The sequence below is a fragment of the Protopterus annectens genome, chromosome 3.part0 (assembly GCF_019279795.1).
Source record: "Protopterus annectens isolate FY-2018-M chromosome 3.part0, PAN1.0, whole genome shotgun sequence".
Classification (NCBI taxonomy): Eukaryota; Metazoa; Chordata; order Ceratodontiformes; family Protopteridae; genus Protopterus; species Protopterus annectens.
In genome coordinates, this window is record NC_056731.1 from 151,116,861 (window position 1) to 151,143,067 (window position 26,207).

At 35.6% G+C, this 26,207-nt stretch overlaps 1 protein-coding gene across 5 annotated transcripts in view; it reads left to right on the forward strand.

Annotated features, from left to right (window-relative positions):
• The window catches only part of TMEM108 (transmembrane protein 108), a 1,727,675-nt gene that overhangs the window by 681,122 nt on the left and 1,020,346 nt on the right, over positions 1–26,207 (forward strand). For 3 of the 5 annotated variants that reach the window (XM_044064647.1, XM_044064651.1, XM_044064649.1), the window contains exon 3: positions 6,692–6,786. The exons of the other annotated variants lie outside the window; for them this stretch is intronic. The gene's annotated coding sequence lies outside the window, so the exon portion shown is untranslated. The remainder of the gene's footprint in view (positions 1–6,691; positions 6,787–26,207) is intronic. 5 annotated transcript variants of the gene reach the window in all.

Sequence of the window (26,207 nt, forward strand, 5' to 3'; positions counted from 1 at the left end):
GATTGTAGTACCTATGTATTACCATACATAGAGATAGAGCTTTACTCCTGGAAGTCATAAAACCATAAAACCATTTCACTCTTCCTACAGCAACTACCAACTATTCTCTAGCACAGACATTGCATCTCTGGCTGCACTCAAAACTGTGGTATAACATCTTTATGGCTTAACCCATAAAGTAATTTAATTTCAAGAATATTTTTGCAAAGTCAGATGGATTAATATTAACCTCTTCACTTCTAGTATATGCTGTTACAATGTATTCATTTAAACAGTTACAATAATGCATGTACATCTCTTTCCCTTCCAGCAGAGGATACTATTGATACATTTTAACACAAGCAAACCTCACAAATACATTTACAGCACAAGCATCTATACAAATCAGTTTGATATACAAATTACATTATTATTTACAAAATTCCAACTAGCTGTGCTGGCATATGTTACAAATCCACTGCCCTATTTCTCATGGCATGGTTGACAATACCCCCTATGATCACAAGCAGTCACAGCTACACTTCTATAAAAACATGTAACTATTTAATGCTTCTCTGAAATAGCTTAACTGGATAATTCAAAACAACAGAGCTCACACTGAAGAGGAACAGTGCCTTCTTCTTTTAAACATCTTTACTGAATCACATTTTTTAAATAATAATATTAGACATACATATGTTAACTGAAAATAAATCAAACTGTAATAACAGTTTCAATTATTATTGTCATACAGTATACATATATATTGTCCATTTAGCAATTTTTATTCATAGCAACATTAAATAAATTACCCATTCCTACCTTCCCTTAAACTTCACTTCTCTTCCAGAACATTGTGTGCATAGGTTGTTCCCACGGATTCCATTCTTTTCTATGAAATTTAAATTTGCTGCTTTCCTTTCTAAAGATCCTACCTCCATTTCTTTTATAGCTTTTACAATAACGATTCTTTTGAGCTGGGACATAGCATTTGAATTGTCTATACATAATAAGGCCTTACTAAGTATAATGCTGTCGGCTGCCAAAAAAAAAAAAAAAAAAAAACAATTACTAGAAAATGGAAATCAAAGTCTAAACTGTGATTGAACTGCTACATGCTCTAGGGAGCAGTGCCTTCTTATATCAGATCTCTGACTAGTGTACACGTGATGTGTATCCAGCCTATGTGTGTCCTTAAACAGGTGTACCCTCTTCCTGTGCATTCCAGATGGTACTCTTTCCTGCACAAGTCATGGCAATCCTCCTATATGAATTCTCCTTAGACATGAAAAGGGTATGCATATTCTGTGGTGATAATATCCACTTCCCTTGGAACTAACTGATCATACCATAACTAAAAGATCTAGATCATCGACACTAATCTACCCAAATGTCATGCTCTATTAGGGGCAATGAAACAAATAAACAAACAAAAATATAGCTTTCCATAAATTACCAAAATGGACCAATGCAATATTAAGTGGCAGACCTGATCAGTGCTCCTCAGAGAAGTCTACCCAAGAGACTACCAGTCTGGTAGTAAACACCCTTGACTAGAATATCAAGTCCAAACTGTTGTCATGAATTTGCACCAGTACTTAAGTAAAACTCACACTTTAAAGTATAAATGAAGGCTTCAAAATTCTAAGAACTGAAATAATCAAACATAGAAAATTATTTAAACTACTGTTAACATACAATTATTTTATATAACAGGCTAATTTCATTCATTGTAATCAGGTTTTAAGTATATATATATATATACATATATATATATATATATATATATATATATATATATATATATATATATATATGTGTGTGTGTGTGGGGTTTACCTTCAAAATGTCATGGCTGACTTGTGCAAAACTGTAATGTTCGAAAGTATCTTTTCAAACATACGTATTAGAGTAAGTAAAAATGAACTCTTGTGAATATGGCAATTTGAGTGGCAATAGCACTATAGTGGGTTCAGTAAATGTACCCTTTACCTCACTGTAGTACGATCTCGGAGTTAGTATATATAATTAGCAGGGGGGTGTGGGAGTGCAGGGTGGCATGTCCCCCTGCATAACAGTCATCAGAGACATCCAGAAGTGGCGACTGTTTCACACAAAGTAGACATTCCCTGAGCGTTGACTTTCTTTGAGTGCCAGGCTCACTCTTCTGAGCATTCGATGTTGCTGTTGCCAACATTTCAAGTCAGTTAAATGAACAGTCGCACAAGTGTGTTGTGACATTTTAAAGGTAAACCATACACACACACACACACACATACACACATATATATATATATATATATATATATATATATATATATATATATATATATATATATATATATATATATATATATATATATATATATATGTATGTATATATATATATATATATATATATATATATATATATATATATATATATATATTATATATATCAGGATGCCCTGCACCCAATTGAATGCACACAATACTGACATCAAGGTAACAAATTTTGACATGTTTTATGTATGCTCTGGGGATTAGTCCAGAACAGACAAAACCAATAGCAGGTATTTTTGCCTTACACCCCCATATGGGGAGCTGCACCCCCTCCCCACTAATTATATATACTAACTCCAAGATCACACAATTCCCTGGGGAAATAGAACATTTCCTTAACCAAGAATTGTTGATCTCACACACCTGTCAACCAGCTGTCTGCACCGACCAAATTGCCTAAACAGATGTAGGACAGCCACATATATGCGTAGATATATATATATATATATATATATATATATATATATATATATATATATATATATATATATATATATATATAGATATATATATATATATATACATATATATATATATATATATATATATATATATATATATATATATATATATATATATATATATATATATATATATATATATATATATCTTGTGTGTGTGTGTGTGTGTGTATACCATGCAAATACATGACATTCCATTTGCCATCCCAAAAGCAAACACTTCCTTAGCAAATAGTTGAAGACTTATAGGTTCCATGGCTTGAACTAAGTTACTCATTAAAGTTAAACAGATTTGCACTATTCTGATTTTCTCGAAGGAACCATTCCCAAGAGACATTAAAAACAATCATTCCATTGCCAAAGCTGAGTGAAATATTTGGTAAAGTTATTAACAAAATGTGAGTTTTTCATGACAAATGTAATCTCAATAAAACTGCTATTTATACCACGGACAGTAAAACTTGCTTTGGCATAGTTATGAGATCAATAAAACCATAAAAGCAATTTTGTATTGATTAAGTTGGTGATATTTCATATTAACCAGTATATAATATATATAAATATATACATATATGCATATGTTTATAAATATATATATATATATATATATATATATATATATATATATATATAATATATGTATTTTATATATATATGTGTTTTATATATATTTATATATATATATATATATATATATATATATATATATATATATACATATATATATATATATATATATACATATATATATGTGATATGCATGTGCGTATGTTTGTGTGTTTATATGTATTCTGTCATCCTGAAACATTCCCTCAAAAGACACCTCATGGCATTAAAAAGTTCATTTTTGCACTGTCTAGTCCTGTATTATAATTCATAGTCATCTGGCTATGGTGTGGCAGTCCTCAGTCCCCTGCATAAATTTTAATCCTAATAACTCAGTATTTTCTGCTTGTGATCATTGGTCACATTCATAAAAAATATAAATATGCAGTTGTTTTTCAATGCAGGGGTACATATTAATGCTAATAAATAAACTATAAGTTAGATTTCTGTTTAATACATGCCTGCTATAATAACCTGTACAACTGTTAATGGTACAGTTAAGGTTTATAAAACTATAATTTTATAAGCCTGCATTTTCAATAATATAATATAATATATACAAAGCATTGTCTGTTATAAATTCATCATATCATGAGAAACAGGTGTTCCTTAGGGTCCCAAATTGCTAATGTAGTAGCATGCTGTCTCATGGGGTATGTAGCTGAAATTTATGAGCTGTCAGTTTATATAAGTAACTTTATAAATGCTAATCCTAGTATTAGAACAGATGTTTCACTTTCTGTTTGTATTCATCATGTCAAAACTGCAGTCTTATCTCTTTAACGGATAGTTCTGCAAACAATAGAAGCTAGACTCAGCAAGTAAAAATCCACTAGTGAAAACAATTTTAAAGTTGCATAAATAGTAAACTGATGATCTATTCTTGACTTCATAACTTAAATATATAAATAGATTATACAGAAGTACTATAATAAGTAACATATCTATTATTATATCAATATCATTTTAAAATTAGCGGCTTTTGTTTTATACTAAAGAGTGAGCGTTTCAGTCATAGTAACAACATAACATGTTTAAGCTAAAAGTTTTAATAGTGTGTTACATTTAAACAGTTATCCACAAAGCTTCAAAAGTGACTTTATGCAACTTGTACAAGAGAACTCCAAATGTTCTGAATATTTTGTCTACTGTGTATATACCTTTCTGAATTTTCAAGGCAAAGTGATGCAAGGTGTGTGTGTGTGTGTGTGTGTGTGTGTGTGTGTGTGTGTGTGTGTGTGTGTGTGCACTTGTCATTCCTTACTTATTGAAAAACATGCAAGCCTGCCACTTAAAGATAAGGTAAAAGTTAATCTGAAGGGATCTTACTTCCATCTGGACAACATCAGCTGAATGAAATACTGTATTCTATATTCAGACTTGGCTACTGTCATTCATGCACAAGTATTGTCACAACTCAGATACAACATGCTGTTTAACAAGGTTACAGTGTATGATCTAGCCCACCTACAATGGGCCCAGCACTCTACAGCAAAAGAAGTGTCATAGTCTTCAGAATTCCTGTCATAATTTCTATTGATGTGAGATCTGGCTTGACTGCTTGTCCTAGGCAATCTGGTCCCTATGGCACAAAGGCCCTGTTATTGTTCTGTACCACCCCCCCCCCCTTTACATGCACATATGAGGGTCTTCTAGCTATCTGCAGAGTTGGGGATGAACCATTAGGTGTAACAATCTTTTAGCATATTGACTCTGTACTGTGGAATTATCTACCTGTACAATTATTTACAGTAATTAAGATTTATGGTTTTAAAATGTTTCTTCCTAATCCCTACAGGAATTTTATTTAAACTGAATGATATCTATATATATATATATATATATATATATATATATATATATATATATATACAGAAACACACATACACACACACACACACACACACACACACACACACACACACACACACACACGCGCACACGCATGTGCACACACACACACACACACACACACACGCGCGCGCGCACGCGCGCGCGCACACACACACACCACTGCATACTGTCTACATGTTGGGTAAAACTACAACTATTCAGTGATATAACCACTGGATGAAGAGAAAATAGAGATGGACCCGAGGAGGCAGAAGCCTTTTGTTGGGGTATGGGATGTTTCGTCCCCGGACAGTTTGACCACGGACAGTTTGACCCAGAACAGTTCGACTCCGGATGGCTCATATGAGCGAAAATACAGGTAATCGAAATTGCTATTGTGGGGGGCTGTGCCCCCGCCACCCCCGCTAAATATATATTCCAATGCTGATATCACACTATAGTGAGGATGCATTTATAAAACTTTAAAAACTTTTTTTTATATAATTGAGGTCAAATGGTCTGGGGTATAACTGTCCAGCAGTTACTTCCATAGACAATCATTGTAAATTTAAACATGAAAGTGTATACAATTGCATTGGGGTTGAACCATCCGGTGTCAAACTGTCTGGGGTCGAACTGTCCAGGGTCGAATAGTCCTGCTTCCTTTTGTTGTGGTTGTTTTAGTTTTAAATTGGGGTCTATGCTGAGATGGTAAACTTCTTCAGGTATTTCTGAAGAAGTTTGGCAATGTAACATGAAAGTAACAAATGAAAGCGCTCAAATACCAGTTGGAATATATTACATTTTTCTGTACACCCGCTGCAAGATTAAAGTACTTAAAACTCAGCACGGATCCATCTCTATTTTCTTTGCATCCAAAGATTATTTCACTGAATATAAATATATAAAGTATAATGTATATATATATATATATATATATATATATATATATATATATATATATATATATAAATATATACAAAGTTCTCCTTGTGCACACAGTCATCATGGCTCCTGTGTTTTCTCCATCTCTGTCTCTAGTGATGTGGGCTGCCACAGAAGGGGAGGCCACAATCAAGCATATATAATGCAACCAGTGCTCTTAGTCATGTTTGTAGAGTTTGAGGATTCAAGCACAAAGGGGAAATGATGACTTACAGTGGAAAATGTGCAGCATTTAGGAGATAAATTCAGTCTAGTCTGCAAGTAGGTTTACTTAAAGGACCACATTCATCAACTTTTATATAATTATACTACAATTTGGCATTTTAGTTATTATGTGATAAAATACGTGATGATGATGCTGATGATGTAATAATTGATGATGATGGTACATACTTCACCTGCAACTTTTGTATCTTGAAGAAGTCCAAAATCAATGTTTCATACTTTTGCTCTATTCTTAAAAGTAATATATAAACATTTCAAAGGTGCAATATGACAGTATTGTAATTCACATATTTATTTGGGTTTTGTTTGCCTGTTTTCTAGGTGAGTACTTTGGTGAAGGATCAAGTCAGAAGTAAGCCACATCACATAGTATGGCAAAGGTAACACAAAAAAATGCCATGGCACAGAAATGCAAGGTAACAAGGACAATTATAATAAAGTATTTAAATAAAAATAAGCTAACGTTGTGTATAGATAATCTATCAAGGAGATGATAATATGTTTCTAAATTCATTCAATCATTATCTTTACCTGAGAAATAAGACCACTTCCAAGGTAAAGCAGAACCAGTGACAATGTTTTGTGATGACATTTGTAGTGACCACTGGAATGCCTGATAAAGGAAGTTAGCAAGTGACATGGCATAGTTATAGGTAAAACAAGAAAAGCAGAGCAGTTAAAGCAGTATTCGCTAGTCATAGCTCATCCATGCAGCTGCAGATAGCTAACTGCTTATGCAGATCAAGTAAGTAGCAAGGCGGGATAGGGCATTACGCAATTGCAGAATGATATATTGCCTTTCACCTCATGTCTTAGAATGCATCCAGTTATTCATTTATCATACAACAGACAAGACAAAATAAGCCCTGATGCTCACATAGGACTGCAATTCACACAGCTATTTATGTAGAGGTTCTTCAGGTAACAGAAAAACAATTTATTAAAATGTTTTTAAATCAATATAAAACAACCGTTACTTTATTTTTGTTTTCCTAAGTAACAAATATATTTATGCAGACACTCTGGTGTGAGGTTACACATTTGTGCATTGCAGTTTTAGAAGTAGCACTACTTTGTAGCTTTTAACATTAGATGTTATAATACAACTGTTTGGGAAGTCTGTCCAAGGAATCCCTCTGGATGTGTCAAGTTGTTGTGGTGACAAGACTATGTAAGACATTCCTTTGGAAATCCCAAATTAGTTGTCAGGTCAGGGACTGTGCAGACATTTGCTCAGGTATGTTGAGCTGTTGGCTCCAGGAAAGCTATACAAGCAGTCAAATAAGTGGTGGTCTGGCTATTCTTGGAGGCAGAAGCCTTTTTCTTGTGGTTGTTTTAGTTTGAAATTGGGCTCTATGCTGAGCTGGTAGATTTAGAACTTTGGTCCAGTTCTTTACATGTTAGAGTGACTGTGTGAGTTATCATTAGGATATGTATGTTTTTTAGTCTGAGTTACATAAACATGCAGTCCTTAAAATACAGTGCCATTATAGTTTTCTTTATTCCTCTTGACCTTACTATGTAGATTAAGTGTATATAGTGGTCTTTAATTTAAATATTGTTTTGTACTCCTCATAGATTTGTTACTATTCTTTACAGTTCTTTGTTCAATGAATGCTCATTTGTGCTTAGAATTTGATATATATTTTCCATATGTTATGATGCTTGTAGTTGCAATAAAAAAGTATAAATGAATTTACTTTTGAGGATATGTTTTTTATTTACTGTATATTTTGCTGCTAATTGAGAAATGTCTTTTTGTGAATTAGCAATGCTACATATGCCACCATGTTTTGCAGATCCATACCACACAGAGAAAAGCTTTATCTTTATTTCCCTGATAGTTTATTTTAAAGCCTTAATTATGTCTGTCTGATAAAGTAGTTTACAATTTGGCTTTGTCAAAGGAAGGCCCTAGCTCTTTAACCTCATAATTTTTTTTCAGAAAGTAACTGAAGCAGTCAGTAGTGGCTATGCAGTGCATACAGCAAATCTAGACCTGGCTAAGGCCTTTGACAACATTCGTCATGCACTCTACCACTGCACTGTCTACCCATGCAGGTGATATTGAATCAGATTATAAATCCTTATATTGTGTAGTATTGTGTAGTAGATACCTAACTGGTTGTCTGAAATAACCTGTGTGGCTAGAGATGCAGGTGGTACTTCTGGAAGCAAAACAGTTACCAGTGGTGTATGACATTGCACAGTTTTGGGCTGTCTCTTATTTGGAATATTTTTTTCAGACCTCCAGGCCAGCACTTCTGGCTATGGTTAATTAAGTTTACAGATGACTGTAGTTTGAGTATTGTTTTTCAATCTTCAACTTTCTCACAATCACTCATACATGGGTTAGAAAAATTTAACAGTTGGTGCAAGGACAATGGTCTCATATTAAATCTAAATGGAAACAGTATGGCTGTAGGCCTGAAGTTTGAGATCTTGTTTCATTTTCCACCTTTATGGAGAGGAAGAATGTAGCACCTTCTCCATGGGGTTAGGGCATAGATTTCAGTGATGGAGCAAGTTGATTATGATAGAGATAAGAAAAGCTAAGGCATAATCAGCAACTGTTACATATGTAGATGTATGCTACCAGGTACATGGGTGGTATCTTTTAAGGTTAGTATTATACTGCAGAAATTGAGACTGGATTTAGTTTGTGTGGTTTTGGGGCTAACAAGAGAGGAAAGGAACCTATGTCTGTTTGAGCAAAGGGTTTAACAAGAAAGGTTACTGTTTGGATGAAGTGAGTATTTAATTCACTGGCTATGCTAGCAGTAGGGTTAGATGATGTAGACCTAGGTTGTGTTGGTGTACCAGATATTAAGAGCTGGTGGATTGTAGTCAAAAAGCTTTGGGATTGTTATCTTTTGTTGCCTGTATATTAATATAGTATTTTTATCAGTTTTGATTTGCTTTTTAGTGGAGTTTCTGAGATGTTTATAGCATTGATGGGCAGCTATGGTTTTGCCTTTCTCCTTCATGAGCAATTTAGTACTTTTTGAAAGCCAGGGTGCTGGATTCAGTTTGATTTTTTTGGTTCTTATTGGGGCTCGTGCATTTAGTATGTTGTGGAATATTGAACTGAACAGGGCTACAGCTTCATCAAGTGGAAGGGGTTGAAGAGCCCACCAGTCGACTGATTTTTGTGTTGTTATAAACCGGTCTTTACTAAAAGGGGAGAGGTTATAACCAAGGTTGTACCAATGCAATTTTTGGTTAGGTTTATGATGCCTTATTGTGAAAATGGGTAGATGATCACTTAAGGCATTGGGTAAGGTGCCTGTTGAAAGGATTTTGTTTTGGACATTAGAGAGTATCTAAGACAGAGCCTCTACCAGATTTTTTGGTGTACCTTGTGAAGATTGAAATAAGCTGAGTGAAACTGTGTGGATCGATGACATTTGAAGGACTGATACTGTCAATGGTTTGCCAGTCAATATTTAGATCTCGTAAAATTATTTTCTCAAGTGAGATCTTGCCTGATGCCCAAGAGAGAAGTTCTTCAGCAGTAGCTATGTTATTTCCTGATGGAATATAAGCTCTTGTAATGCAAAGGTTTTTTGTGAACATTAATTTGCAAAGATGCTATAATTATTTCACCACTGAAGAGTGGTGGTGGGCTTATACGAGACCGAGTGAGGTTTAATTTATTCTTATAGACAATGGACACCCCAACAGCTTTTTTATGGGTTTTGTCAAGTCCTACAGTGTTATATTCCTGGAGTAAGAATTCATCTTTTTATTTCCTGTTTAAGTCACTTATTTGTGGCTATTAGTCATACCTCTCAACCTCTTATCACATGAAATCTGGACAAAGCTTTACATAATGATGGGACAAAGGCCCAAAAATAGGGACACATTTTAAATATTGCTCTTATAAACTTAGCAAGTTCATAGAACAACAGAATTTGTCATAGCATGTATTTTTCTGAAGAATATGAAGTCTGAAACTTGAATATATGTCTTTATTTAGTGACTTCAGTCCTCAGATGATCACTGTAATTTTCCAGATATCCACAGATTTTATGTGTAACAGACCAAAAATATCAGCAAAAATGGAAACTTTCTGTGAAAATGTAGACAGTTGAAGTATAGTACTAGTATATCTGGAGAGTGTCAGGCTACCCAGGCATGCACATCACTAAGTTTGTTTCTTATACTGTAAGGTTAGCTGTGTATAAGTGTGTGCACAGCGCATAGCTTTCAAGCAATGATTCTTTTCTGATGTGTCAGACTTGTTAAGCAGTTGAATGGTTGCAGGACCTGTGCTAGGATGGATGTCACTACGTTTTCAAGTGAAAAGACTTCAGGGAGAATGTATAAAGGTGTTTGAAAAAGCTCATAAAAAGAACCACGACTGTGCACTGAAAAATACAGATAGCAATAGGTTTGTTGTCTTAGAATGAGAATTGACCTTACTATTGCAAGTTAGGCAATAATTTGAGTGTTTTTCCTTGCAAGTCTTAACTATAATCTAACAAATCAAATAAACACATACAAACAATCAACAATATTTGTAAACTCTTACTTGTAAAACTGCAAGTTCTTTAGGAATTTTACAACTGGTTAACTTTCTGTGCCTGAAGCTGGAGTCCTAAATGTAATATTAAAAAACAAGCCTCTGTAAAACCAACAAACACGAAAATGAAGCGTGCAGGAATCAATAGAAGCCGGTTAAACTCCAAAAAATGAATTTAATACAGTGAGCGCTTTAGGCAAGGTTCTTACCCTGCCTTCATCAGACAATCAAGTACAAATCAATTAAGCCCATTTAAATACAAAAAACGTTTACATCAATTAACTTATTTAACTTTTGAAAGGCAATCACACCTTGTCAGGCGCCATTCATGCATACTGCCATAACATTCAGCTAAAATAAAAGCAGTAGAATATGTCCAATAAATTAATATTGATAGGTACATATCAACTTTTCAATACTTAAATTGTGATATGTACCTCATATGTATGTCTTAAGTATAGGTTACTAAATTACATAATGTTACAAAAAAGGTTAAACAATTCACATGTAAAAGGTGAATAAACACTGCATAAAAATGCGTAGTCACATAAAACTGCAAAAAGGTGCATAATAATACGAAGCTCAAACCAAAGCTAAAATAGACAACTAAACTTGAAAGTGGAAATTAGTGTAAGCGTGTTAATAACGCTGGTACCTAGATACTAGATCAGATTCATCTCTGCAAGGCTAACAATTTTAAAACACATTTAACAGAAATATTTTCGTTAAGCCCTGGGAACAGGTGTGCTTTAGTTCTTATTTGCCACATCAGTTCATCGACCTCCAGTAATATTTGCCAGGGCCCTCCTCTAAAATCTTGAAGTCTGTGCTGCAAAATAGTAAACTTAAAATTATGTCCTGGGTGGTCTATACAATGTTTTGCTAAAGCATTGTTAGGGTCTTTTTTAGTGATGGCATATATGTGTTCGTAAATACGCTGTTTAAGCTTTCTTTCAGTCTTGCGAATATAATATGCTCTGCATTGTGAACATAGTGCAACATAAGTGACACTTTTAGTGTCACAGTTGTATCTACCTTTAATTTTGTAGGATGTATCGTTAATATTCAGTAGGTGACCTACCAAAATGTGCTTGCATTGGGAGCAAGCTCCACACTTGAACATACCTATGTTTGTGTTTGACTGTGTACTTCTTTTACCCTCCAGAATGGCTTTTAAATTCCGGCCCCTCCTAAAAGTAATCTTAGGACTTGTGCCTAAAGATTTGAAAAGCCTTTCGTCACCATTAATGATATCCCAATTTTTGTTAATTATTTCTCTAATACAATGATGGTCTAAAGAAAAGGTGCATAAAAACCTAGTTTGAGGGTAGTTAGTGGACCTGCTATCAGGAGACCTTTCTAATTCTGCAGGGCTACCTTGGTCAAAGGCTGCCTCTGAAGATGTTAACTTGTGATTGTTCAAAATAGGAACAAAGTGTCCTCTAGTTCTTTTAAGCAGCACTTCTTTTAAGATATTAGCTACCATATATAATGGATATCCTCTACTCAAAAACATACTCTTGAGGTTATCTCATTCGGACTCGAAATCTGAATTATCAGTAATCATTTGAGCCGCCCTTACCGTCTGGCCTTTAACTACAGCCTTCTTCTGGTGGTAAGGGTGATTACTAGTATAATGCAAAAATGCATTTGAGTACGTAGGTTTTCTGTATATTAAACTTTTGTACCTACTATTAGCTTTATCATTGATTAGCAAAATGTCTAAATAGTTTATGGGGGTTTCACTAAAAACATAAGTAAACTCCAAGAAATTGGTGGTTGAAGTGATTACTTCAATAAATTCAGGTATGAGTGAAATGTCGCCTTTCCAAATGCAAAATATGTCATCCTGGTACCTAGTGTACCAGGAGACATGATTTTGGAACATTACGTTGGGGAATAAGAAGAATTTCTTCATAATAAGAAATCTAGTGACAACACTATCTACTTGGTTGAAACACATCTAGAAATTGTCTTAACTAATAATTTTATGACTTTTGAAGGACAAATCTATTTGCAGAAGTCAGGGGTGGCCATGGGGTCCCCTTGCGGTGGCAGTTTTTCCAATGCCGTTATGGCACAATGGGAAAATGTCTTCTTATTCCCCAACGTAATGTTCCAAAATCATGTCTCCTGGTACCCTTACCACCAGAAGAAGGCTGTAGTTAAAGGCCAGATGGTAAGGGCGGCTCAAATGATTACTGATAATTCAGATTTCGAGTCCGAATGCGATAACCTCAAGAGTATGTTTTTGAGTAGAGGATATCCATTATATATGGTAGCTAATATCTTAAAAGAAGTGTTGCTTAAAAGAACTACAGGAGACTTTGTTCCTATTTTGAACAATCACAAGTTAACATCTTCAGAGGCAGCCTTTGACCAAGGTAGCCCTGCAGAATTAGAAAGGTCTCCTGATAGCAGGTCCACTAACTACCCTCAAACTAGGTTTTTATGCACCTTTTCTTTAGACCATCATTGTATTAGAGACATAATTAGCAAAAATTGGGATATCATTAATGGTGACGAAAGGCTTTTCAAATCTTTAGGCACAAGTCCTAAGATTACTTTTAGGAGGGGCCGGAATTTAAAAGCCATTCTGGAGGGTAAAAGAAGTACACAGTCAAACACAAACATAGGTATGTTCAAGTGTGGAGCTTGCTCCCAATGCAAGCACATTTTGGTAGGTCACCTACTGAATATTAACGATACATCCTACAAAATTAAAGGTAGATACAACTGTGACACTAAAAGTGTCACTTATGTTGCACTATGTTCACAATGCAGAGCATATTATATTCGCAAGACTGAAAGAAAGCTTAAACAGCGTATTTACGAACACATATATGCCATCACTAAAAAAGACCCTAACAATGCTTTAGCAAAACATTGTATAGACCACCCAGGACATAATTTTAAGTTTACTATTTTGCAGCACAGACTTCAAGATTTTAGAGGAGGGCCCTGGCAAATATTACTGGAGGTCGATGAACTGATGTGGCAAATAAGAACTAAAGCACACCTGTTCCCAGGGCTTAATGAAAATATTTCTGTTAAATGTGTTTTAAAATTGTTAGCCTTGCAGAGATGAATATGATCTAGTATCTAGGTACCAGCGTTATTAACACGCTTACACTAATTTCCAGTTTCAAGTCTAGTTGTCTATTTTAGCTTTGGTTTGAGCTTCGTATTATTATGCACCTTTTTGCAGTTTTATGTGACTACGCATTTTTATGCAGTGTTTATTCACCTTTTACATGTGAATTGTTTAACCTTTTTTGTAACATTATGTAATTTAGTAACCTATACTTAAGACATACATATGAGGTACATATCACAATTTAAGTATTGAAAAGTTGATATGTACCTATCAATATTAATTTATTGGACATATTCTACTGCTTTTATTTTAGCTGAATGTTATGGCAGTTTGTATGAATCGCGCCTGACAAGGTGTGATTGCCTTTCAAAAGTTAAATAAGTTAATTGATGTAAACGTTTTTTGTATTTAAATGGGCTTAATTGATTTGTACTTGATTGTCTGATGAAGGCAGGGTAAGAACCTTGCCGAAAGCGCTCACTGTATTAAATTTGTTTTTTGGAGTTTAACCGGCTTCTATTGATTCCTGCACGCTTCATTTTCGTCCTAAATGTAATATTGCTATGCACAGACATCATTAAGACATCATTAATGCAGAAAATGCTGACACAACTTTAACTCAACATATTTATATATGTGTATATATATATATATATATATATAGAGAGAGAGACAGACAGACAGACAGACAGAGAACACATGCAACAGTAGTTCTCAGACTACAGATTGCTTTACAATCATACAAATGACGCTCAAGTGCACTTGTTCATATGTCTTCAGGGTCCACAAACATAAGTAGATGATGTTGAAAAACTCTATGGCCCCTCCGTTAGCCATGCATGGAGTCAATGCACTGTTTCATAGACATAATGCAATCTGCATGGGTAGTCCAAAATCAATGTTTCAGTCTTATGGGCTTTTCAGTTAGACTGAAGAATGTCATCCATCCAGGTGAGGAATACACCATTCTGACCCACTTCATCAAAATGGGCATTATCACCCCAGCTTTCCAATTCAGATTTATTTTCACTACTTTCTAAGCAAAAAAGAAAAGATGCATTAGTCATAATACCCAGACAAATATCCAAAGCCTTTCCATTCCCACAACTTCACTATTCCACAATAGTTTAGTATCTGTAGTGACATAATTTCCTGTCAAGGATCAAGTCCTACCAGTTGTTTCTGTCACTGTCTCAAGGATAGCATATTCTCTGGATTCAGAAGTTTATCATTACCCAAGCTCGATTGACAATGTCTTAAATCAATGTTAGAATGTCTTTACCACTACCAAGAACAGTCTGGGAAATGACCACTGCCCCAGGTTGCCATGGTTTGTTTTGCTAGGACTTTGCTGAAGCCATCTGAAAGTTATTTTGTACAGCTTCACTAAATTCTTGCTACATCCTGAACTTCATTTATGTGGCTTCTGCAGTTGCTGCTTTTATGGCTTTTTAGCTTATACTTGTCCAGTGTGTTCCTCTCACTTGAATTATACAGGAAATGTCTTTCCTTATCTTAACATCTTCCTTCACTACTTATGATCACCCTGAAATTCTAAAGTTACAGCTGTGAAAAATTTTGATCACATTTTGGTCACATTTCTTTGCTGCTGTCTCAGTTATTATGGTCTGGAACAGTGTTAATTCAAACTCTACATCTGCAAGAGCTGTTAGGGAAGTGACATATGAGCTAATCTCACAAAGAAGCATGTGTTGAGCATTCCAAAGGCTCATATGCATACATTTCTCTGTTGTACTGCTACCCAAGTGTCTTACCCAAGTCAGAATCAAGTGGGGATCAAGGATAGCACAGAATCCTTTCTGACCTGAGTCCCTTAAAAAGTCAAACTCATGTATGATGATATAACTACAAATTCAATTAAGGACTTTCAGGAAAAGATGCTTTAGTACTAAAAACAATTCTAAAGCAAATTAGATTCTGGGTACAGATGAATAAAGTCTTGACTGAGGCCCAGCTGTAGACCAGTAGTGAGCTAATGCTCTCTCTTCCATCCTGTGAGTTCAGATAAGTCTGTTCACTGCAATTCTGCAACTACCACAAGGGGAGATAAATAGCATGCAGCATAAGGCATGTGGACATGTGCTTGTGTCTGCAAGACCCTTAAACTTGATAGTCTTCTTGGAACACACATAAAAATGTATGTGGTCCCAGTAGATGGCAGAACATCCCACTGCATTTGTGAGTATGCACTTCGACTACAGGGAAAGGCAGGGATAGAAAACAGAAAATCCCTTGTTGTTGACTGGGTTGTGACATACTGTCGCCAGCTCTCACCCCAATTATGGGGAATAAATTAGCATGATAATGACAGGGGTTGACTAATTGGCAGGTGCAATGTTAGAAAAATGTGGGGAAAAATACAAACTGCTTTTGTCAGGAAATTGTGTTTGTTTTAAAAATCCATGAAGAAAAGAGAATTCTGATAATAATTTACCTCTTGCTTCAGATTGGGGAAACTGTTCTGCCCAGTCATCCACATCATTCCTCATATGTGTATTTAAGTCTCCCAATCTATATGGCCATTAGCTGGTAACTCAGCATACAACATACTAATGGTGCTCAAGAAGCCTGAGCATTCTGAATTGCTGCAAATGCTTATGTAGGTGCAGCAGAGTCTTAATTTCTGTAGCCCACACCTGTATTCAGGTGACTCTCCTGTTTACTGGTATAATTTTCTATTGCACTGTGCAGGTGTTTGTTAATGTCCCCATATCCATACAGTACTCCCCAAGGGGCAGCTCCAGAGAAAAAGAAATACCACCCACACTAAGAAGTCTATTTTTTTAATGAAAACTGTAGGAATACTTAAGACCAGCTGTATCTATCTAGTAGTTTTCAACCTCCTATACAAGATCTGTGCCCCTCCCCAGCAGTTACCTGACATCCTACATGCAAAGAGTAAGTTTTAATTGGCAGAGTCCAAACCATTCCTAATCCGCTCCAACTCTTGTTTCTTTTTCACTAGCATTGTAAGTGATTGTCATTCTTCAGCTTGACAGGACTGAGCTCGCATGGTAGGGTCTGCACAGCTTATGTTATTCTGTTTTATTTTGGGGGAGGTGTCTGAACCTGATCAGACTATGTGGATCACTCTGCACTCAATATCTTACCAGTGAGCAATGTGCACAGGCCTGATTCCATGGGTGTGTACCACTATACTTCAAAAACAAAAGGCCAGCTCAGGAATCCAAAAGAGCAATGAAAAACTTTATTAAACTGGTACATATCAAACAGACAAAACCACAAACGTTCAAGCATTTGCAGCTTCTAAAGCAGTAAAACTGCTCATTTAGAGTTCTAATCCACCTCTTGTTGTCACCCTTCCAAAGTTGTGTATGGGCAAATTAGCTCCGATTAATTCCTGCTTCTGCTGGGTTTTTTCAATGCTTCTGTGGCTCCCTATATTTCTGTTATTAATTATCACTTCTGGTTCTTTAAATTAACTATAATGAGGTGTTTAGTTTTAATCAATCCTTTTCTGGCATCTACAATCTGGCCAAGAGATGACCATAATAGAAACACAGATGTCCAGATAACACAGGTGATAAAAACCTCTGCCAAGACAAAAGCATTGCCCCAGGTGGGGTGTTCCACTCATGGGATTTGATTATGAATTTCTTTGTCAGGCTTTCCCTACTTATTGATTTTGCTTTAATGCTTTCAATGTTAATAATTTTAATAAATGTATTGTATATACTTTTTAGCATGTTTTAGTGTTGTTTGATTTTTGCTAAGATGGTGACTTAGTGTCTGATTTATTTCTATGTGGAAGCATTAGATATTGCATAACTTTTATAACAAGTTTGCTGCTAAAACTGATAGGTGTAACAGTTGTCCTTTACGCCAATGCATGTTGAAGTGTGCTAACAATTGCACTTGTTTTATTTCTGGTTCCAGTTTAATAAGCTCAGTGTACAGGGGTCTACTTTAGTGAGGTCCAATCATGGAAACATAGCAAGTATTAGTACAAGTAATGGAACTAGAAATAGATGATGTACATTAGTTTGTATAAGCTCAGTGTACAGGGGTCTACTTAGTGAGGTCCAGTCATGGAAACATAGCAAATATTAGTGCAAGCAATGGAACCAGAAATATATGATGTACATTAATTTGTTGCCAAAGCACGTTGTTCCTCCACTGAAAACAGACATATATCCAGTCAGACCATCCCGGTAAACAAATTTAAAATAAATAAATAAATAACTAAATAAATAAATTGTTAATAAGCAAGGTTGCAGTAATCCAAAAATGTCAAAACCAGCTATGTTTCACTTGATGTTTAACTGCAGTATGACACAAAACATAGTATTTATAAGAGTTTAACAGTAAGATAACCGCTAGTCAGCGTGCCAATTACTTATCTAAGGCAATACTCTTGATGTGTGTAGGCAGTTCTATGCTGATCAGTTATTCACAACTGTAAAGTAAGCCATCATTAGAAAAATAGATTATTGCAGTGATGGTCAAATCCATTGCACCTGTGGTTATTTAGAAGAGGCTTTGATTACTACAGGTCTTCCTTTCCACTTCATATTGCATAAGAGAGGTGTAGTGCAGCACTGTAAGAAGAAAAGGGTGTAAATATGTCTTTTTTGGTGTTGTAACATGACTTAGTGTTTTTGATTGCATACAAAAATTAAAAAAGGCTGTGTTTTCACCCACTACATAGTGAAAACATGATATGTTTGATCAAAATATGTACCCTAATATTTCCAGTTAGTTACTACTACTTCATTTGTGTCCCCTGCTGTATTGTATAGTTCCAGTATCTTTGCCTGTTAGACTCCCAGCTTTTTACATCAAGGGAGAACAGCATTGGTTTAGACCAGTAAGTGTAGTTGATAGTGTTATGTTAATCGTATTAATCATACTGACTGATGTGGGTAGATTTAAAGGACGGTTTGCCTTTTTTACATGTCATTAAATGAAAATTGTATGTATTCATTTCCATGTGTTTATTTAATGGCAAATATATTAAATATATGAGTTGAACCCAGTGGTGCAACATGATGCAACACAATCATTTAATAGTTAGCCCAGCATGTAGTTAAGATAGCTGGTCAAGAAATGGAAAAGGGCTGAAAGACAGTATACATTGGGACTATGCATGTTCTCACCTATACAAAATTAATAAATGACAGTAGTCCTCAACTGATGTCTGCTTATGATTCACTTATTCTACAGATGTGTTAACCAGGCTTAAGAATTTAGCATTCTCATTCTGATTGCAGTTGTGTTTGGGACTTACTTCTGAGAGCCCCTGTAATGCCATAACATTATGTTCTGAAAGGAGAGATCTGAACTACTATAATTGCGGAATAAAAACGTTATTTTGTTATTTAGAGTTTTAGACCACTTTATCATTTTATGTATCTACTGCACTAATTTTATTCCTTGATTATAGATCAGTTATTATTATAGAATTCACTTTCATTATCTGTTGCAAAAGTGTGCTTGTAGCATTGTTTGTATTATATCATTCTTATGATTATTCAATTTTTTTCTTGATTTTTTTTCACATAAAAGCTTTATGCTTTAATGGTGACCTTTTCTATCACATCCTAGACCCCTTTCATAGCCCATGTCACAACAGCTGGGTGAGCCCCAGACACAGCAGTTGGGTGACATCCTTTTGATCTCATTATTGCCTCCTTGTATGAGCTATGCAATGTAGAACAGTTATTTGGTTACCCCTGAGTATATGAACTTTTGGCTAATTTGTCTTTTTTTTCTATGTCCTGAGATTAATTGAGGAAACAGTAACTTTATGAAACATCGATAGGACTTATATACTTTTTGAAAGTCACATGTAACACTCAATGTAGGCAGTATGAAGACCTCAACTCCATACCTGTTGTGACATACCCAGTCTGGGCCAGTAATCAATGATCCTGAATCCTCACCACTGACAATGGAGAGGGATATTCACGTGAAACAAAAAATGGATACACCCAGTATTTCCAGAAGCAGCTCTCTGCATCAAACACAATTTCCCTTAACAGCACACAGGGAACACGCTCAGTTCGGAGGCTGGTTTTCCCTGTCTCTGCAGATCCACAGTAAGACTCCCCACTTGCTCAGCTGTAGAGTTGAGTCACCAGCCAACTGTCCAAGCCACGACCTCCACCACTCTCTCTGTGAAACCAGTGCTTAGTGTCCCTGCTCCAAGCAGCTGACACACACACACACACACACACACACTGTTGAAGATTTGATTTTCACACACACACACACACACACACACACACACACACACACACACACACACACACACACACACACACACTCACACACACACACACACACCTGGGATAGACGGGCACAGATTTACTAGCTATGCCCCCTTCTGCCCAGATTATAAGGTAGTTACACTGCCACCAGACACAACAAAGCCAGTTACTCAAAGCGTCTTACAAGGCCACCCAATTATACTGAGTGAAATTAATATTAATACAAATTATAGTATTTGACCAATGCAGTAAGGCTTTCAGGAATGGCCACAGTGTCACCAAATAGATATAAGTCCTCCCAAAGTTTAAAATATTCTCTAAAGGACCAGCTACAATGAAAGTTTTAAATATATTTAATAGTAAATAATAAAAGAACATGAAAATACTAAATATTGATTGACAATAAACACAAGAATTTCAATCACAAAAAATATTAAAATAATACAGATTAATAGATTCACACAGATACAGAAAAACAGTACTTAACTAATCTCACTATATTTTTTCTGTCTCATCTAAATAATTACTATTCCCCGATTCACTTACTAGAGCAAGGCAAGATGAAGAAGGTGAATGGTCTTCCTTCTTTGTCAGTTTCCAAAAACAGAGTACCCTGAGACTTTACTCTCATCTATTACTAAAATATCATTTTAGTGATGGAATATAGAATGACATCACATACATATGGTCATCTGATTTCTGGTTCCCATGATACCCTCTTGGACAGAAGCTGCCAGCATTTAGCACATATATGTCAATAATACACACACACACATAGAGCTTGCTAAAATCTGTTGAAGCTTTTAGAAGTCATAAAACCATAAAACACTTCCACTCTTCCAGAATAACAATTACTTCCCTGCTAAAGACAATACAGAAGGCTTCCTAGTACTTGTTTTCCCAGACATTTTGTCTCTGGCTGCAATCAAAACTGTAAGATACAATCTTTATGTCCTAAATTAAGTAATTTAATTTCTTACTATTTGTCAAAGTTAGCTGGACTGAGATTAACATCTTCTCTTCCAGTATCCTTTGTTAAAACATATATATTTAATCAGTTACAATACAGTCAGGTCCCACTGCTGGTACAGTTTTCAATGCAAGCATCTATACAAATTAGTTTGCTATACAAATGGCAAGCATTTTTTTTACAAAATTCCAGCTAGCTGTGCTGGCATATGGTATACATCCACTGCCCTACATCTCCTAGCATAGCTGACAATACCTCACATCATCATACCTGTTTACCATGATTTGTTGTATAAGACATCTTTGAGAAAACAAAATTTTCATAAGGCTGTAAAAAATATGTCAAAAATATTCAATTTAAACAGAAGACATAGAAGGGTATTCAAAGATGGCTGGCACTGCAAGGCAGTGTTGTTAATTCTATCTTAGCTACAATTATGGTGGTTATGGGTGTATCTGAAATAAAATATTTATGTACCAGACTTCTCTGAATAACCAAAACTCTCAATGAAAATGCACACAGCACAACAGTACACATAATTATCCATAGCTTTTCTAAATTAGGCTAATTATCTGACATCTCACATATAAGAACAACATACACAATGTCCCATAGCCCTTACCCTGGCTGTAAGTCTATCCCTAATCTAAACATTACCTAAGCCTGTCCCAAATCTAAACCAAATGCTAAACATAGTCCTAAAATTAACCCTTAGTCTAGGCCCAACTATAAATCTAAACTTAACCATAACCACAAAAAATTTAAACATGACCATAACCCAAAGTTCAGTACTAACCACAGCAGAAATTCCAGCTCTTACGCTAATTTCACTGAATTCCACATCTTCTACAGCAACCACTTTTAATCAAATGACAGTGCTGTAGCTAGGGTGAGGTGAAGGGAGCAGCTGGCATGGGTCCAAGCTGTTAGGAGGCATGATCAGCACTACAAAGTTGCATGATTGCAGCAATGGCAACCTTTTAAGCAGCAAGGGCTGATACTGAGGCTGCTTATGTGGTTATGTTTATGTACTTCTAATGTAAGTGTGGGTTGGAAACTGTAGCAAGAAGCTATAATAATCTCTTTGCCGTAACTTCAGTGGGACTTTTTTTTGGTCCCCAACTTCAGAGGAGCAATACTGAGTTGGGGGTGTGCCTCTCTGAGGAATCTTCATGACGCCGACTAACTTAGCCACTGCTCTGTGAAAGGCCATTTCATTCCAACATTTAACCAAATGTTATTTCACTCAAATGCAGCAAGAAAGGATATAATGAATCTAACTTTCAATTAACAAGTAAATGTGCATATTGGTGTCACTGCACATGCAGTCCAGGGGAAATAATTTAGAGCATAAAGCAAATCCAGCACAATAAGCTACCATCTTCCTGTAAAGGGTGGCCCATTGTACAGTGATTTCAGTCCTCTGTGATTTGTCATAAAACAACAAGTATTATGAGGAGCTTACCAAAACTTCCACACACACACACGCACACACACACGGGTCTATGTTTAGTCATCAAATGGCACATTCATCAAACATCCGTTCATTGAACACTAAACCTCAAACCATCCTTTAATCGAAAGTCCATATCATCGTAAAACTTTTCATTGAATGATGATAGATGGTCAGCATTAACGAAATACAACATAATGCTTACTTACTGGTAATGTATGTATAAGGAAACCTTCCTTTTCCCCACTATAGTGCATTCTTGGAATTGGTATATATAATTAGCGAGGGGTGTGGGGGGTGCAACCCCCCACAAAAAGAGTGTCAGGTGTTCCCTGAATCCTCTTCTTGTGGATAATTATATATACAAACTCTGAGATTGCACTACAGTGGGGAAAGGGCAGGTTTCCTTATAACAAAGTTACAGGTAAGTAAGCAGTATGTTGTGCTTCCTTAATTTTGGCCACGTAGCATTGTTCGATGAAAAGCTTTACAATGATATGGCCTTTTGATTAAAGGATCGCTCGAGGTTTATTGTTCGATGAACACACCATTCGATGACTAAACATAGACCCCACACACACGCACAAAATGTCACTGCCCTTTATCCAGTTTCATGAAGTTAAAACTGGTAAGTATCCTCACTAGTTTTGCACGAGCTATCGTAACAAACTCCATGATTTTACAGGAAGACTGATACCGATTGAGATAATGTTTCTTCTTGTGATATTCAATCTGCACCACAAAAGCCTTCTGTGGTAGACACCCATATACCTTTTATAGTTGCATCACTGAGGGAATTGCAAATAGCTGCCCCTTACTAAGAGAACATTTCAGGCAGGTGCCATTCACTATGGAAAGACAGAGCATTAAGAAAAGCGGTACAAGTAGCAAAGCACGAATGTTAGTTAGAAGCAAGTTTTCATGACCAGCCTTCTTTTGCCAAATTACCATTTGGATACCATATGCTAAGTTTGAACTTCTACAGAGTTAAAGAAAAAGATCTGAAATGAAACAGCTTTTCATCTCTTTTCTTGATAGGTTTGTAAGTGAAAGTTTCTTCTCACTTGAAAGGTCAGAGCAATCGGTCTGGAATCTACATAACAAATATTTTTTATTATGGTTTCTTTATTATGCAGCCTGTAATTAGAGGTGCTGCACTGGTCAATTAAGTGAAAATAAACATCCATGCATAATTTCACAACATGGCATTCATTAACAAATTAAATTTTGATCAGACCAGATGCAAATTTTTATGAAGATTACATACTCTGGTCTCATGTAACAGCAAGCACAGTGATTCCTAATTCACAGTCATGGGCCATGCTCAGGCATGCATTTCATTCCCCTTGCCACAATATTCTGAAGTGTTGTGACCTTCGTCTTTGACTTATTTCAGTCCAATCTGATACATAGTCTAATCTCCAGGCACTGAGTAGCAACAGTAATGCATGCAATGCCCTAGCTGTGGCAATGTTTTTGTAGAAAAGCAATTCACTCTGACTTTTTGAAACATGTAAGGCCAGTGCAGTGATTTCTTGCCATGATTTCTTCTTGTCATAAATCCAGTTGTAATTGTCCCATAATGTCAGAAGGTTGCTGGCAGGAAATATATTATATTTTGTGTGCTTTATTTATTTATCTATCCATTCATTCATTCATTGATTTATTTAGTTATGTTTAGTCTGATAAGATTACTGAGTTACTGTAAGGATACTTGCAGTCTTTTATTCCAGAGTCCATGAACATTAATATAACTACTCAATTATTATTTATATGCATCATGGGGTGAGGTAAATGCACAACAGGGCAACACGTCGCAATGTAGTCTGAGTAGGAATGTGTCCCCTTGTGCCCCTGGGCATGATATATCTGTTGCTGAGAGGCAAGCAGCATAGATACAGACATTACTGAGATGAAATACAGCTGTGCAAACTTCATTCCTGTTTTCTAATATTTTTAGCTTCAAGATGTGTATCCTTTGCCAGTAACAGACAAACTTGTAAGCTGACGGAAGTCATGTATTAGTCTTAGAAGTTGATGGGAATTCCTCACTGGTGAAAGCAAGTTTTTTTCTTTTCTTTTTTATAAATGCCTTTATTAAAATATAATTTAAGACACAGGTTTACATGCATTAATAGAAAGGAAAACATATCACATTAGCATTTTTTTCCATTTACATCCATTATACATATGTGTTTTATTTCTTTATAACAACTGTCTTTTCAGTCCAACATTATATAAGCCCTCAATTCCTGCCTTTCCTTAAACCACACAACTCTTCCAGAACATTATTCTGTTTGTATTGTACCCACAAATTCCATTTCTCTGTATGTAGTTTGCTCCTTCCCTTCTCTAAATGTTCATCTTCCAGTTCTTTTAAACCATTTCCAATATTCAATACTTTAAATACAGTTGCTAAAGGTTTTGATTTCCATTTTCTAAGGTCTTACTATATCTAGACAATTCAGATCCTGTGTTCTAGCTCATTAAAATGATTTCCTTTGTTACAGTTATTTGCTCTCCCATTATTTCTGACAGAGTCATTACACTCCCAGAAAACATATTCCATATGAAAACCTTTGTTCCAATCACACCTCCAACATTTGCTGTTTACCTGAGGAAAAAATCTTTAAAGTCTGCTATTGGTATAAAAATACCCATGCAAAAACTTCTAAACAAAAATCCTAAACTTTCTGGACTCTGTTGCATACTTGGGGAAACATAGATATGTCCTCCCATTGTTCTGTTGTAAACTGTTTTTTCAGTCTGTCTTCCCAATATTTCCTAACCTCATCTGATTGATTCTTGTACTTATCATGCAATATTGTATATGCCCTACTAATTATCCCCTTTGTCATGGTAGTTTCTGTTCTAGATTTGAACTAAAATCTCTACCAGAGCTGGTCTTTCCCTTAGGACTCTCCTATACCTTTCTCTTTACCTATACTGTGGTATCAATCCCTGATAGAGAAGATAGTCTCTAACCTGTAGTCCAAACTATTACTTCTTGGCCTCACCCCACTCTATTACTGTTCCATCTCTAGTTATTTACTCTGAATACCTTGGTTCCTTCGGTATTTTTTCCAGTAAATTCCACCCCCATTTACCTCATTTCTGTACCCCTAGTTGTTGTTATCCCTAATGGCAAAATCCCCTTTCTCCATTCATGTGCTGACTTAGTCTTTAGAATACTTTCTGCAACTTTATGAATATAATATTATGTGTGATTGTTGTTTTCCTTAAGGATCTACATCCAAAATCCCACACTCTCCTTAATTCTTGACCTCCCCACCTCATCATAATCCCTTTACACTTTGTAATAACCTTCTGCTTTTATTGTGTATCTGAGCATTAGCTGTGTAGCTATAAAATATCCCTTCAAATAAGGTAATCCTATACCATCTTATTCTATCAGGAGGATCAATTTATTCCACTTAACTTTTGCCCTCTTTTCCTTGCAGATTGATTCTTTCAGCTGTTTTATAACTTTTGTCCACAACTTTTTCTCTGGTTTGTAAAAATGTGCCTGACCTTTACACAA